The following is a 3,580-nucleotide window of genomic DNA, read 5'->3' on the forward strand; positions in this document are numbered from 1 at the left end:
TTCATGGCAAGATTCGCACGTTTGCGATCTCTGGAGACGTTTGAACAATGGAAGAAACACACCTCCACGTGTTCGACGCTTCCTGCCCGCGCCAGAGCACGCTCACGCGCGCCCCCGCATGCCCAGCGCCGTGGCCCGCGTCCGCGCCTATAAAGCCCTCCCAGGCTTCGGCAGCACTCTTCCGCGCACCCTCAAACCTCACCGGAGTTTAGCTCACCGCCGTTTGCCCGTGCGCAGCGTGTCCGCGGCCGCCCGATCCCACTGTCACCGTAGACCGGCCAATAGAGCCATTCCCAACCCCGTCCAGCCCTCGGAGAAGACTGTGCACACCTCCGTGAAGCTCCCCGAGCGAGGAATCGGAGTTTGCTTCGCCGGAGAGGCCAGTCCACGCTCGACGGAGCTCTCAACCCCGCCGGAGTACGTGGACCAGGTAAACCACTCAACCATCCTTCGATTCCTTGTGCACACGGTCACTACGTTACCCCGTGAAGCTCACCGTGCCCTTGGATTGACCCAGTTCGCCGTGGTTTGGCCGGTACACTCGCCGCCGACGAGAACACCCGCCTGCGCGCGTGGACCGGGCGATTCCGGCCATCCCCGACGTCAAGCCGTACCTCGACGTGACCGCCAGAGTCTCCCCGAGCCGACCCCACCCTTCGCCGGACCTCCCTCGCCGCCGGTAAGCCGCGCCACCCTTTTCTTTCCCACGGTTACTGTTTACATTGGGGGAAGGACTGCGGGTGAGAGGGAGAGAAGGTCGGGGGGGTTTTGTGAAACGTCAGAGACACAGGGGAATAGTGGCGCAAGGGTAGATTTGCGAAGGTTGATTTAGTTTAAACCCAGGGACCCCGGTGTAAACTGTTTTTCCAGGAAACTCTTTTTAAAATCTATTTTAAATTGAACAGAGACTTTAAAAATTCATAACTTATGTTTAGTTCATCCAAATTTGGTCAAACCAATTTTGCCAGACTCTAATTAATGTAACCCATTTAAGAAAAATATAAAACCCCTTGGTACTATGGAAAACTTTAAAGCTCTGATTTAATGTTAGTTTTGGCCAAAAGCTCAATAATAGAAAGAAAAATAGTTGTGCTATTTGACTAGGGTTAGGAAAATTTGGAGAAGCTTATATCTACCTACTGACCTGTTTAAAAATGTTGAACCTCTCTGTCCACTCCATTAAGTTAGTTTTTACCCCTTGTTCCATAATTTGCTTAAGGATAAGAAAAATAGAAAATGTAATTTAAACAATGGACCAGAGAGCACCCCTATTTTTGTTAGGATACTTATTTAAGGTAGTTCACTGGAAAAATATATCATACCCTGGTTTAGCATAAAATAAGTAGGATACCTTTTATTTTAATAAAACAAGGATAACTTAGAAAAACCCTACAAAAATAACCCCAAGGTAAAAACACCCCCACCCTTGGGATAACTAATATTTTATTAATGAGAACTTAGGAAAAATATAAAATCTGATGTTTGACATTTTTCAAATAATAATGTAGTAGAAAGTGCCTTTTTGACATTAAACTTAAGAAAATCATAACTAAATAACCACCCCTTGGCTTTCTGTGATTTTTGGCACAGAAGCCTATTATTACTGGTAGATGCCAATAAAAATAACCCTTAGGACAGACCCCACCTCTAATTAAGAGTTGCAGTACAAAGTGGCTCATTTACCCAACCTTTATCCTTTTTGTCTTAAACATAGCCCTTATATGTTGAGCCTCAAATTCTTAACACAGGCTAGAATAGCAAATGGCAACCCACTGTAATTGTTACAAAATTTTTGGAAAATATTAAACCATTGTCGTAGTTCAAACCTACACTAGAGACCATAAGTAGAAATTAAGAGAAGGAAAATGAAAAATGATAATTAATGTCATCCTAAAACCCCTGTAAATTGTCCACTGAAATCTATTAAGACAATGCAAATCCACTATGTTATCCTAAATAAAAACCTAAGCCTAAAAGGTAATAAGTCTATATACCACTAGAAGCCTCGCCTGACTAAGAAACCTAAGTCACTTCTTGACGTAGTTCTTTTGTTAGCATAATGTTATTAAATCTTGCATAATCATGACATACATGTTCATTGCATTCGATAGACTGTAACCTTGCTGACGGAGAGTACATCCTCGTGCCGGAGCAAGGAGCTGCTCAGGAGGTAGCCCCGGATCCAGCACCTGAGCCTGCACCAGAGGACCTGCCTGCCACTGCTTTGGAAGGCAAGCCCCGGTTTTATGCATAACCTGTTCTATATGCTATTTTACTGCACTTAATGTTTGTAGGATTGTACTGTGCACTTAAGTGTAGGAGTTGATTGAAACCCTAGTTGCATGAACTCAGGATTCCTTTTGAGATGGATACTAGTATGCTAGGTCGAACAACTGCTTTATTTAATCAGGATCTCGGTAGAAGACGAGTGGTTTTTCTAGCACTCGCGCGAGATCAGGAATTGGTTGTACCCACTTTTATATCATCATGATTCTAGTTGTGGACAACAATCCATGGGGATTGGTTGTTTACGAGATGGGAAAATGGAATAAGGATGAACGTGCGGATACCTGTGTCAAGCGTTTTGAACGTACTAAGCACATGCCGAGAAATATGGTAAATCGGTAAGCCTAGTACCTGATTGAACCTGGCAGCAGATTGCCCTCCTCACGCGACCTGAGACGAGGTCTCCCATTCCGGTTATGGTGGGTACAAGTGCGGTCACTGCACGACGGCCAGTCGGGGTCAGTGAGGCATTGTACGCCAAGGCGGTGAGCCCCTCTCTGCTGACGGGGAATCGATGGGGACGGTTGATGTGTGTGGGGGGACGGAGTGCCCCTGCATGTCGTGTGTTTAGGTTTACCTTGCAAGGATAAAAACTCGATTCGAATCGTCTGCTTCTCGCAGCTAATGAGACTGCTTGATCCATTATACTGCATTGAGTAACAAGTGGAAATATGATGAGTTGATATAAGATGTTGATTGCTAATAATGCTTGCTACCATGTATGGGTAGATAGTCCACTTTTAGCCTTAAGAGAGTCACACTTAATTTTGACCAAGTTAAAATCTTGATCTAGAAACTCAGCTAGTGCTTTTGGCAAACCAAACCCCACAGCCAAACAGCTGCATGTCTAGAGGTAGAGGAGTAGACTCCTCACACCGGGTAAGTCTAGCTGAGTATTAGTATACTCAGCCTTGCTTGTGGCATAATTTTTACAGGTTCTTTGGAGGAAATGGTTGCTGGAATAACTTGGCCGTCCACCTTGCCACCGGGTTGGACTGTCGAGTGGGACCCTGCCTCGGCTGAGGAGGAGCATGAGGAGTGATGGGACAGGCTTCCCCATCTCTCTCTTTATTTACCGTTAGTTTATTTCTGCTGCACTTCGAACAATGATGGTTACTTTTGCAAAAACTCCGATGATGATGATGATGATGATGTAATAATTTAATACTATGACATGTATGGTTTTATGCTTTATTGTATTTGCTCTGTGACTCACCATCGAGTGAGATTGTGGTACTTGATCCTGTCAGTGACCGTGTCGGACTAGATCCGAGGGATTGACGGGTTATTCCCA

This window comes from Zea mays, chromosome 8 (assembly GCF_902167145.1).
Source record: "Zea mays cultivar B73 chromosome 8, Zm-B73-REFERENCE-NAM-5.0, whole genome shotgun sequence".
NCBI lineage: Eukaryota > Viridiplantae > Streptophyta > Magnoliopsida > Poales > Poaceae > Zea > Zea mays.